Raw genomic sequence first — 12,669 nt, forward strand, 5'->3', positions numbered from 1 at the left:
AGTAAAGGGAGGTGATTGATGGGGTGGGCCATTTGCATGAGGGGAGACCAGGAACTGTGAGGGTGACTTAGGGACATATACATTATACTAAAAATGACTCGAAATTCCTGAGTTTCAAGCCTTTCTGGCTACGCATCGGACTCAGGTGGCTCCTGTATTGGGAGAACTCGGGTGTTTCTGCGTCGCAGTTCATGGGCCACCCCCAGCACACTCAGGCTCGTTTTGTGGCCATGGAATCCACTGGGTGCCCACCTTGCTCAGAGAATGGGGGAACCAGGCCTCTGGCTGCCGGGCATCTCCGGGATGGCTGGCTGGAGGGGTTCCCTTTAGCCCTGTAGGGTATCCAACAAACTCCTTCTCTGGTGCCTCCTCCCCACCTCGGGGTCTAGAGGCTGAGCATCACCTCCCACAGCTTTATTTTATTTGGAGAAAATTCTGGAATTCAAATTCGTTGCCCTTGTATGCTTGTGTTGAATGCCTCTATGACGTGGGTGTGTAAGCTTCCTCAGGAATCTGTGTATTTCAGGGCGGCTGACTGCATCGAGGGGCTTTGGGAACTAGGAAGAGAGGGCGCCTGGGCGTCCTCCCCAAACCCGGACTGGCCCCTGACGCGGGACTGGAGCCTGGAGGGAGCAGTTAGGGCTTCGGTCTTCTTCCGTGGGTACTTCGGTTTTCACTCTTCTGGACCATACCCTTGGTTCAGTCCCTGCTGTCCCCGCTGTCCCTTGGGGCTCCAACCCAACTGCCCCTGAAAGGAGGAAAGAGGGGAAAGGAGCTGGAGCAGGCCACCGCAGCTTCCTTCCTGGCCCCAGTGCGCTTACCCGCTAACCCGAAGGGCTCTCACCCAGGCCTGGGGAGCTGTTGGGGAAGCGCTGGGGACCCGGGCAAGGCCTTCCAGGCTAGACTTGGGCTTCTGAGCTCGGCAAGAGCTGGGTCCTCTCCACCCAACGTGGCTTGTCCTTAAATCGCTCATCCTCCCCAAATCTCCCCCACCCCCATTTCATCTTGGTTCTCCCAGACTACGTGAGTTTTGCTGTCTCTGTAATGAGTGTTTGAGGTGGCCTGGCCTGGAGGCAGGAAGATCAGAGAAGCCTTGTGGGGTTCCACCTAGATACACACAAAAAAGCAAAGCAAGTCCTAGATTAGGGAAGCAGCCGTGTGAATGCTTAGGGCCCTAGAAAGAAGAGCTGAGGGCACATGAAGTCTGCTATTTGACCTCACAATTAGGCTTCAGCAGACCCTTGTTCTCCTATCCCACCTTGGGAGTACCTGGGGCCCCTGGATATTGACATTTGCAGTTACTTCGGGCCTTGGAGTGGGTGGGGAGGGATCTGCTGGCCCTGTACTTTCTTGCCCAACGGTTGGTTGAAACAACCCAGCCTATAGGACCTAGCCTCCATTAAAGCCTCATGCTGTGCCTCCCGGGTACCCATGCCTGGGCAGCACTTAGCAGCATCTGGGTGCCCAAGCCTGGAAGATCTGGATAGTACTCCTTTTCTCCACTGCAACGGAGGTTCCTCTACAGGGGGGGAGGGGGGGGACAGCATTGGCCTTGCCTGACCTTGAGGGTCCCCAAGGGAGGTCTTCTGGGGGTTCAGGGTCCCACCTTCTCTGTATGGGGTGGTTGGGAAGGAGGTTCCTGCCCTTTCTGGGGCTTCTCCTTTGCTCTCCTTGGCTGCCCAGGGCCCTGTCTCACCAACAGCACAGATGGAAATGCTGAAGCCCATGGACTCGGTTGGGCCTGTTGCCAGTGGTGGACCCTGGGTGTGTCTGCTCATGCCCCGCCCCCCTCCACACCCAGGGCTGCTGCTTCTCTGCTCAGGATGGAAGGAGGGAGTGTGCCTCGAGACCACAGAGGGTAAAGGGGCAGGGAGGTCGAGACTTGTGGTTCCTATGCTCTTTCCAGTTTATCCTCGCAGTCTCCATTCCAGTCCAGCCTGTGGTTCCCTGACTCCTCCTACAGTGGAGCAGAGTACAGGGGTGGGGGATGCCCTGTGTCAAAGACGATGAAGGGTCAGGTCTGAGGGTCACGGGTGTTCCTCCAGGAGATCCTGTTCCAAATCCACCAGCAGAGGGAGCCCTGGGCTGGGGAGGAGCCTGTTTGGATGGTTCTCCTGGGTTCCGGGCGCCACACTGTGGGGCTCTGTGGTTCAGATCCATCCCTGACTCCTGTGTGTCCCAAACTGGCAAAAATCACAGGGACAGAGCCGCAGATGCTCCAAGCTCTAGGTGGGTGGATGGGGTGGACGAGCCCCTCGCAGCCAGACCTGTGCAGAGACAGGCCACCAGGTGGACGCCTAAACCTGCCCTCTAGTTTGTAATAACACTGGACAAAATCACTGTTACAAAGGCAGTAATATGTATGCATACGCGCCTAAGTGTGTAGAGGCAGGGAAGGGGTGGGAGGAGTAGCCGGGCATTAGCCTCTCCTCATTTCTGAGCCAGAGGGGTTTTCTACACCATTTAGTGCCAGCACCTTGTTTTTGTCTATGTTTTGTTTGTTTTTTAAGTAGGCTCAGGGCTTGAACTCATGACCTTGAACTCATGACCTTGAACTCAGGGCTTGAATTCATGCTTAACCAACTGAGCCACCCACGCAGCCCCAGAGACCTCATTTTAATAGCAGGAAACTGAGGCCCAGTTAAGAGAGGTCATCTAGGGTCTTATGGCAGGGACAGGGTTGACCCAGGTGGTGCTGAGAAAGGCCTGTGCTTTGGCTACCTTTTCAGCCTCAGTTTCCTTTGTTGTAAAACATTGAAATTATTCTAGGTCCCTGGTTCTGAGAGCACATCTGAAGGGACATGTGCGCGTCTGTGTTTTCATGTCAGAGACATAGCGTGTGGCCACCTGAGAAGGGCTGTGTGTCTGTGCGTGGGTGCCTGTGAAAGTACTGGGAGCCTGTGTGTGTGTGTGTTCCCCCACAGAGGGATACTTCTGTCTACAAATTGTATGCAGATGTATTTGTGCCTACAAACGTGTGAGCGGAAGAGTGAGGCATATTTGCATCTGCGAATGGCATGTGTACCTGTGAATACGTGCACTGTCAGAAGGGGTGAGTGTGTGTATGCACACTCATGCATGTGCAAACTACCACTCCTCCCTCCCCCCGACCCCACTCCACTGGAACCTGTTGCCTGGGCCCTGAGCCTGCCTCACTGGAAAGAGGAGGGAAGGGGCACAGGCTCCAAGGTGTGGCCTGGCCCCAAAGCCCAACAGGCTCTAAGGGGCTGCAATTAGGCAGGACTTCTCCTGGGCTGGGGACAGGAGCAGGAGGGGAAGGATTATGGCAAATTCATTTCTATTTTCTACTGCACTAAGCCTGCAGTGCGTCCCTGGCGTTAGCATGAGAATGGGCCGGGGCTCTATGAACCCCTCCCGACCCGCTGACCCCTCCTCCCCCCCCACTTGAATAGTGGGACTCTCAGCTTCTTTGGCCTCTCCAACCGGCTCTGCAAAGCCACGACTCCTAATCAGGGTAATTTAATATATTTTAAGCCCCCGGCGGCTTTATTTTCCCTCCTTTTCGAGTTTGTTTTAGGCATTCACAGCTCTCACCCCGTCATTAGACAGCCTTATTTGACGGATGGAGAGAGCTGCTATGAGACCACAGCCCTTTGTGTCCTCTACATAAGCTGGGCTTCCCTGTAATTAGAATGGTATTCCCAGCCATTGAGGCCTTTCATGAGGCAGAACAAAAACTCCCCGAGATGAATATCCCCCAACTCTCAGCCCCCTGGCCGGGAAGGGGCTGTGAGTTAAAGGGACTCCTTGGGGAAGGCGGTCTGGGAGCAGGACAGCCAAGATCCTGCCAGGGTGAGGAATTCAGGGGCCATAGGGAGTTGGCACCAGACAAAGGCTCTGGCGAAGTTGCCCACAAACACCATTCACCTATACGCACTCCCCCAACCAGCCTCAGGACCTGCCTGGGCTCCTCCCCTGTGGTCTGAGCACCCAAGTCTGTTCACAGGTTCAGGGGATATGGAACCAGCCTGGAGCATGCAAGTAAAACACTTGCACCCTCAGACTCATCCAGACCCTGATTCAGGTATAGCTTCACATCTAGACACACAAACACAGTCGCTCACATGTAGGTTTGGGATTACATTGTTAAAACACATACATACATGCAAACTGGCATACATACATGCTCAGCCTACAAGATACCAAGAACCAGGGTGGGAAATGTTTGTAAATATACAGCATACTACACACACTGTCACGCAGACATGGAAACAGACTGCAGTTTGTCTCTGTGTACACATACACACACGTGTGTGCGTGTGCACATGCACGCCACTCAGACTGCGGTTTGCTTATGAATGCACATACACTCCTGCACACTTGTATATATGCATACATTCCCTATGCATATCATCCAGATCCCATTTTTTCTGTGGCTGGAGGACATTTACCAGCTTGTACTCACTGTGGTGATGCCATCACCCCCACCCCAGCAGGATATAAGGTTGCTTCTGGTACATTCTTGGATTCATGCTTAGTCTGTGTTCAAAGACAGAAATTGACAAACACACGCATACAAGGATCATGTACATCTCCTAGCCTACACTGACAGAAAAATACAATGGATTTTGCAGTATTGGCATTTGGCATTTCTAGGCCAGCCTCTCCTAGACCAGATATACAGGAGGATTGGAAGGCTAAGCCCCATGCAACTACACTGTGCTGTGAACCCCAGATGGTCTGGATTCCCCTCTGCAACACAGGTGGGTCTCCCCATTCCCCCCTTTTTAAAAAAGATTTTTTTTAAAATTTTTATTTATTTATGATAGTCACACAGGGAGAGAGAGAGGCAGAGACACAGGCAGAGGGAGAAGCAGGCTCCATGCACCGGGAGCCTGACGTGGGACTCGATCCCGAGTCTCCAGGATCGCGCCCTGGGCCAAAGGCAGGCGCCAAACCGCTGCGCCACCCAGGGATCCCTTTAAAAAAGATTTTATTTATTTATTCATGAAAGACACACAGAGAGATAGAGAGAGAGAGGAGAGACATAGACAGAGGTAGAAGCAGCCTCCCTGCAAGGAACCTGATGCAGGACTGGATCCCAGGACTCAGGGATCATGACCCGAGCCAAAGGCAGATGCTCAGCCACTGAGCCACCAGATGTCCTTCCCCATATCCTTTGGGAAGAGAAGTTTCCCTTTTCCAGATTTCCCCTTTGGACTGGGTTCCAAAGACAGAAGGTGGGTGGGTATCTAGCTCTCTGGTACCATCTGTAGCTTTCTCCACATCTCAGGAAAGGCTCAGAGGGCAATGCTAGGTCTGGAAAGCTGCAGAAGGAAGAACCCAACTTACCAACTGACCCACAGGAGAGGCAGTCCTATAGAGAAATAGTGAATGCTCACTTTTTGGGAGGATTCAAATCAGGTAGGATGATCACCAGTCAGGGATGTTACAGGGAAGTTTATTTCATTCAGTCCCTCCTCTGTGTCAGATTTTGTGCTCAGGGCATGGAGTACAGCGATGAGTAACATATAAACCTGTCTTCAAAGGCATTTAAAGTCTTAAAAGTGGTGACCTGTGACACATACAATACACAGGCTTTGGCATGGTATGGAGATGGGGCTGGGGCAGAGTGGAAACTAATGGGCCTCACCTAGTATTAAGGACTAAAGTGCGGGCAGCCTGGGTGGCTCAGCAGTTTAGTGCCTTCATCCCAGGGCGTGATCCTGGAGACCCGGGATTGAATCCTGGGTCAGGCTCCCTGTGTGGAATGGAGCCTGCTTCTCCCTCTGCCTGTGTCTCTGCCTCTATCTCTCTCTGTGTCTCTCATGAATAAATAAATTAACTCTTTTTTTTTTTAAAGGACTAAAATGGCCCACTTAACTTGTGCTATCCCATGTTGGATAAATGATGGATTAGCTGGTCTCCAAGATCTGTCTCTACTCTATGGTTCTTAGCCTTCTGGGCTGAGTCCATGGTTTTCTCACTGTGGCCTTCTTTCCAAGATGGGTGGTTGCTCCTTAACTCACTCTGCATGGCACTTACTGCCATGCATGAAAGCTATTCCCCGGGCCTATAGTGAGGGTGGGGTTGGGGCCTACCCCACATCCCCAGGAACAAAGGAGAGACTCATAAAGAGTGTGATGAATCCACTTTGAGGTAGGGAGGGCCATCAAAGAGCAGCGGAAGGTCAAATTCCTCCATGACTCCTGGCTTCTTAGGAGTATAGAACAGGCCACTGAATCTAGATTCAGAAAATCTAAGATTTTCTCCCTTCTCTTCCAGAAAGATACAGTACAGTTTTGAAGGGATGGGTTTGGATCTTAAATTGTTGGTGATTCGCATGTTTTTTCTTTTCTTTTTAACCTTACCTCTCCTTTGAAATCTAGGGGATTTCTAACTGCTGGTGCCCTAAGCAAACACATACCCAGAAAATGACCAGCAAAACTCCAATGTCTCTCTCTAGATAAAACATTCATCAGTTTCTTTTTCTAGGGGACATTCCCCAGGGAAATTAGAGAACATGGAATGCTTTGAAGCCATTTTCAATGTCTTTTTTTTTTTTTTACCACAATGTTTTACCACAATGATGTAAAATAGTGGTTGGGGCTCTGGGCTCTGGAGACAGATTCAAAGCCACTTACCAGCTATGCCTGACCATGGGCACGTCTCTTGGGGCCTGAGTGTCTTTAACTGTAAAGTGAGGGTAATGACAGTACCACCCCGATAGCATCATGGTGAGAGTTAAATGAGCTAATACATGTAGAAAAGCCTAACAGTGCCTTGCATGCAGTAAGTGCTCAGCATTAGCCATGGTGATTAATATTAAAGTGTTCAATAAATATTTGTTGGGTAAATGAATCAATTTTTCATTTTACTTGTGTTTATGATAAAATTACCAGAAAATAAGATCTTCCTGGAAGCCTCTCGCATGTACCTTTGGCGGAAGTTGGGGATGGGGTCGAGGTGGGCAGAGGATGGTAGGTGGAGGGTTCCCTAAAGGGTCAAAACAGCTTTTTAGGTTTCCCGGCTGGTGCGGGCTCAGGTCATTACCGCGTGAGCCAGCAGGAGGAGCCCGAGTCGCCGCAGCACGGAGGGCTCTGTCAAAGGGAAGCGGGAAAGAGTTAATCTTGACACAGCACCTGTTGTATACAGTGTACCTGCCGAGGGCTGGGCAGTGTCACATGGGCAGGTAGGCCCAGAAGTGGGGGGCTTGGTGGCGCAGTGAGGGGTCCTGGAATGAATGCAGTCGTGGAGGTCTGACATTTTTTAAAAGACTTTATTTATTTATTCATGAAAGACGCGAGAGAGGCAGAGACATAGGCAGAGGGAGAAATCTCAGGACCCCAGGACCCCAGGACTCCGACCTGAGCCAAAGGCAGATGGTCAACTACTGAGCCATTCCAGGTGCCCCCTGAGGTCTTGATATATGGGGAGATGAATACTCTTGTTCCCCAGGCCTCTTTAGGAATTCCTGAACTGGTGTGCTGAGCCCGAGGGAGGGAAGAGAGGCATCTAAGGTAACTCTGGCTGAGGACTAATGCACCTTTCACCTGGAGTCCTGGTCTGAGGAACTGAAATGGGACCCTAGGCAAGGTAGGTCACCTCTAGGGTCTCATTTTTCCCATCTGTAAAATGTATGTCAATACGCCTGCCCAATCCTCAGTGGAGGTCCCAAAGGTCTAGAGAGACACCAGAACATGAACTGGTTGGGGGTAGAGGAAGTCTCCCTTAATTCTGGGAAGTCTCTCAGGCACCCTGCTTTGAAGGAAGGCACTCACATCTTAATAACAGAACAATGCTCACTGGGACTGGGATAAGAGGCTTACTTTTGTCTCAGTGACTCCTGATAGCAGTCACCTGGGAGGAACTACTTTAGCCCATTTCACAGGTGAAGAAACCGAGGCTGAGAGCAATAAAGTAACAAGTGACTTGCCCAAGGTCACCTGGTAAATAAGGATAAAGAGAAGGAATTGGGGTGTCAGAGGTCTGGGTCTGGGTCTGTTCACACTAAGAAACCCCCACTTCTGTATCTGCCTCATTGTCCTTGCATGCAGGGTTGTTCTGAGGTTGGAGCACATAAGCCCCAGTCCTGTGTGGGCCTGGCCACCTGCCCCGTTTCAGAGAGAAGCAGGCAGAAGGACTGAGTCTCCTCCCAATGTGGGAAGGCTCCCAGAAGACCCCCGTAGCCTCCACCCTGGAGGGAAGAGTAGGAGAGAGGGCCAGGCAGGTGGCAAGATGACCTCGTGGACCTGGCAGAGAGCTGGGTCACTTCAGGGTTTAACAGTGTACTGGCCACTGCAGATGCCCTGATGGGCTCATGTTGTGGTTAGCTGATATCCCTAAGGCCAGGGTCTGACTGGGAAGCTGAGAGGAATCTCCTTTTTGGGGCCCTGAAATCCAGAGGTCATTTCAGAGAAAATCCTGAGCCCACACTGGTCTTTCCTGATCCAGCAAAACTGTGCTTCAGAATCCTGAATTGTCACAAGGTCCCTTCAGTCTGCTGATCCCAAGTGGTGCTCCTCAACTCCAGGAGAAGGGTCTACTGAGCTCCAGATAAGAAAATCAAACTAGTTTGAACACATCAAGAGATACTAGATTTGGTTAGGGTGGCGGGGGCGCCTGGAGAGGCAGGAACCAGCAGAGTGCGGAACTACTCTATCCCGGGGAAACTCTGCTATCGGAGAGAGAATATTTGCACTGGGTCTGGAACGATTCAGACGGATTGTCCAACTCTCCGAGAAGCACCTTAGTTCTCCAGAGCTCCGTCTGCAGAGACGCGGCGCACAGCGGTGCTGGAGACAGGGGCTGCGCGGAAACGCTGGGAGGTTAGGTTTCCAACAGTCCCTTACTCCAACCCGCTGCAAACTCGGCTTCATTTTTGATCACCCAAGTCGAGGAAATAAACTCCGAGTCAGTTACTGTAACTATCTTAAGAGGCCGTTAAGGGGCCTTTCTCCGGGGCAGCCTCTTCCGTTGGTGTTTCCCAAGTCCGTGGGTGGCTAGCTCGCCCGCGCTCACAGGGGCCTGGGGAAGCGGCGCCGCAGCATTACTGTTACCTCCACTTTAGGAGGTTGCAAACGGCGGTTAGCCTAGAGCCGGGCCCCTCCCCCCAGCCGCGGGCTTCGGCGAGGGGGCGGCGGGGGCGCGCTGGGCGGGCTGAGCTCTGAGGCTCCGGCTGGAGGTGGGGCTGGAGCTGTCCATGCCGTGGTGCTGAAACGCGGGCCCCCTCTGCTGGGGTCACCGACAGTGTACTGGCTCAGCCACACCCGGGCCTGCCTTCCCGCCTCTAGGGGCTTCCAGGGGCATCAAGGTGGATGATTCTTGATAGAAGGAAAATAGTCCACACCATCTCATCATTCCTCCTCCAAACCTCAATATCCACCCACCTGGTCTCATCACTTCCAGTCCCACTGCCTAAATCCATTCCCTACTCGGCACCAGAGTGGTTTTTTTCAAGAGGCAAATTGCATCATATTTAAAATCTTCCTATAGTTTCCCATATAAATCAGAGTAAAACTTCTAAAGTTCTTGCCGTAGCCAAGAGCCCTCTCTCCCCCACAGTGACCTAGCCTGTGTCTACTTCTCCCACCTTAAGCACCTATAAGGATGGCAGTGATGAGTGAGTGAACGGGCTTATTTCTTATGTATTTTGAAGACAGAACTGCTATGATTTGCTGAGTGACTGGAGGTGGGATGTGAGAGGAAGAATGGAGTCAAGAATGATCATGGGAGGGATCCCTGGGTGGCGCAGCGGTTTAGCGCCTGCCTTTGGCCCAGGGCACGATCCTGGAGACCCGGGATCGAATCCCATGTCGGGCTCCCAGTGCATGGAGCCTGCTTCTCCCTCTGCCTATGTCTCTGCCTCTCTCTGTGTGAGAGAGAGAGAGAGAGAGAGACTGTAAGTAGGAGAAGAAGAAAGAAAGTGGTTCCCTTGAGGCCAGGGGGTAAAAAGTCTTAAGAAGGAAGGAGAGATCAAAAGTGTCCAATATACCGACAGGTCAGCTAAAATGAGGATTGAGAATTGAACTCTTGGATATAGCCTCAAAGAGTTTCTTCTTACTAAAATATTAAAAAACAATATTTTATTTATTTATTCATGAGAGACACACAGAGAGAGAGAGGCAGAGACACAGGCAGAAGGAGAAGCAGGCTCCATGCAGAAAGCCCAACGTGGGACTTGATCCCGGGTCTCCAGGATCACACCCTGGACTACAGGCGGCGCTAAACCGCTGCACCACTGGGGCTGCCCCAAAGAATTTCTTCTTAAGAAGAAATGAGGGTGCAGGAACGCCTGGGTGTCTCAGTGGTTGAGCATTTGCCTTGTGCTCAGGCCATGATCCTGGAGTCCTGGGATTGAGTCCCACATAGGGCTCCCCACATGGAGGGGCTTCTTTCTCTGCCTATGTCTCTGCCTCTCTCTGTGTGTTTCTCATGAATAAATAAACAAAATCTTTAAAAAAAAAAAGAAATAGGTGGAGAAGGTGATTTAGAAGAAAGACCAAGAAACAGGAGGAGGAAATAGTAGCTGGTGTTGACAGACACCAGGAAGGCTAAAAAAGAGGAAGATGGACTGTGAGCTGTCAGGGGAGCTCAAGGGGAGGAACCCCAAGAGATAGTGAAGGAATAGGACTAAACATTTTCAGCCAGGCAAGGACCCTGTTGGCAAACTACACCCTCAGTCTTCCACACGATTCTAAGGTACAGTTCTAAGGTACAGTCTTTGCCTTAATAACACATTCAGGGTACACATGTTTAAGGGGGATTTTAAGAAAGTCCTCTTCTTCATTTGAACTCAAGATCCCTGCTGGAGACATGGTTTGACATTCACTTTTCTGGGATCAGAGCTTCCAGCCCCTTGCCCTTGTGGGGACTGTTTTGGAACTGGTGCTAGGAGCATTAAGGCACTCATACCTGCTGCCAAGCAGTGAGTCTGAGTCCAGGTGGCCTTGGACCACATACACTTTGGCAAGCCATACTTCTGAATACAAGGCCCTCCAGGGTCACCTTCCTTGCCCAACCCGCCCTTGGGAAAGCATTGAACACCTGTTTTTAATTTACTTTTCAAGTTGGGAAAGACATAACACCCCCAAATGTAGTCTGGCTCTGCATGGCTGATCATTTATGCAGATGGTAGTGGCTTTCCTCTCAGGGATCTAGGCTCAGTAGAGTGCCACAACCCAAACAGCTAGTGGGGACTCTAGGACCAGGGTGATCCCCAAGCAGCCCTGATGAGTGAGCAGCCTTGAGAAGCAGAATGGGCTGTCTAGCTTTGTGTCTGCCTTTGGAACAATGGCCAAGAATTCACAGTGCAGGAGGATGATGCCCCCAATCTCAAGTACTAGGGACAAAGAGAAAGGTGAACCCTGTGCTCTCACTGTGGCCTAAGGACACTCTCTGAGGACAAGAGATTGATTCCTATGGTCTTGGATGCTTCCTTGCCTCTTCAGCTTCCATTGAGGTGTTTTGCGCCCCCTCCCCACGTCATGGGGGAACTGTAGACCCCAACTGAGTGCAGTGCCCAGGCCCTGTGTGTGTGTGTGTGTGTTTTGTCCTGGGGCTGCCAAGGGAGCTACTGAGAGATTGAGGCCCCTGAGCACATTCTTGCCCATCATGTGTCTACATAAACCACACCTCTTAGCATGATATCCCCAGGACTGTCCCCTGCTCCATAAAACATCTATATATACAGGCTACAGCCTAGTACAGCAAGTATAGTGTGAACAGCAATGGGGGACCAGGGGTCCCTACTTTGCCACTTTGTGACCTTGGATAAGTTACTAGGATAGAAGAACAATTGGAATCCATCCTTTCCCATGTCAAAGCCTGAAAGGTAGCTCAAGGTTTCTCCTGCTGCCACATGGAAGACTGGCACATCCCCAGCTCAAGCCTTTCTCCTACCTTGGACAGCAGAATGCTTCCTCCACTCCTTTTCCCCTCTCCCCTGCTCACCCCTTCCTCTCTGTCCCTAAGAAGGCTCTAGAGAGGAGCCTTCTCCATGTTCTAATTACATGGTGAAGAGAAAAAATGACATTCCAGGAATGGGCAAAGGCATGGAGTCATGGAAGCATAGCTGATTTAGAGAATGGCCAGCAGCCTGGTGTGGCTTGAATGGTTAGTGAGAAAGCAATGGAGCCAGATCCTGCAAGGGCCTTATAATCCATGCTCATAAATTTGGAGCTCATGCTGCAGGCCGTGGGGAGCCATTGAAGGATTTAGACATGGTGAGAAGTTGCAGTTTGGAAATATTACTCTGGGGTGGTATGAAGAAAGACTTGAAAGTTTGTGGCAAAGCCTGCAGATCATTTCCCTTTCCCTACTGGCTGTCCCCAGTGAGCACTGTATTTCCATCCTCTCTTGAAGCTAGGTGTGGACATGTGACTAAGTTCTGGCCAATTGAATGTAAGCAGAAGTATCTTGTGTATCTTTTAGGGAGTGTCTCTGGGGTGTGCGTGTTGTGGAGGTGGGGGAGTACCTGTTAATCTTTCTTGCTTCCTCCAGCTTAGTGTGCTTGGTGGTTGGCACCTGCACCTGCTGATCTGATCTGGTTAGGCTGATGTAAGCATGTTCAGTGGGCAAGACCAGGGCAAAATGGAGGCTACCATCTTTGGTCAACAGCTATCCTCTGCCACTCCAGTGTATTCTCCCACAGGTGCCTGAGCCTTTTGCCCACCTATTCTAAAGCTGGTGGCAACTGGGTCTCTTCCA

General features: G+C 51.2%; 1 long non-coding RNA gene across 1 annotated transcript in view; it reads right to left on the bottom strand.

Moving 5' to 3' along the window:
- LOC102153952 overlaps positions 1-12,669 on the bottom strand; it is a 23,992-nt gene continuing 11,323 nt past the window's right edge. Inside the window, exon 3 of the long non-coding RNA XR_005356371.1 lies at positions 1-748. This is a non-coding gene — a long non-coding RNA (uncharacterized LOC102153952). The remainder of the gene's footprint in view (positions 749-12,669) is intronic.

This window comes from Canis lupus, chromosome 3, assembly GCF_011100685.1.
Source record: "Canis lupus familiaris isolate Mischka breed German Shepherd chromosome 3, alternate assembly UU_Cfam_GSD_1.0, whole genome shotgun sequence".
Taxonomy (NCBI): Eukaryota; Metazoa; Chordata; class Mammalia; order Carnivora; family Canidae; genus Canis; species Canis lupus.